Source organism: Bufo bufo, chromosome 8, assembly GCF_905171765.1.
Source record: "Bufo bufo chromosome 8, aBufBuf1.1, whole genome shotgun sequence".
NCBI lineage: Eukaryota > Metazoa > Chordata > Amphibia > Anura > Bufonidae > Bufo > Bufo bufo.
This window is the reverse complement of record NC_053396.1, coordinates 198,724,433-198,724,999: the sequence shown is the minus strand read 5'-3', so window position 1 is coordinate 198,724,999 and position 567 is coordinate 198,724,433.

Genomic DNA, 567 nt, shown 5'->3' with positions numbered 1-567 from the left:
AGCTTGGGACCACCGTAAGGATCCTCTGGAACTCCGGTGGGCCGGTCCGACCCTGTGTGGATCTGTAACGTAGCCTTACAGCACAGCGTCCGGCCCTAAGCCTGCAGAAGCCACTTAACCCTTTGTGTGAGAAATATGTGGAGTATGCATTGTGTTTGCGTTGTGTGCATTGTGCTCCATTGTGAGTATTGTGTTTGCATTGTGTTTTCTATGCCATCAAGAGGTCAAATATGTGTTACTGAGGGTCAAAAAAGATGCAGAAGTTGTACCCATAAGAGAAGAGGAGGGTGACAGGTGAATTTGGAGGAACAGGGACAGAAGATACACGGGGGGACAAAGAGGGGAGCTAGACAAAGGGACATTGAAGTAGGGGGAGGGGAGAGAAAGGGCTGAGAGCCAGGCAAGTGTTTCTGGTCCCGTCTGGTCCACAGTCCCATGTGTCACACATGTGACAATCTCTAAAACCACAGGAAGCATCACAAGCTACAAAGAGAAAGAGGTAGAGACTTAGCAAGAATCACAGAGATTATACTGGGAGAGGGAGGGGGAAGAGACAGCCAACTGGCC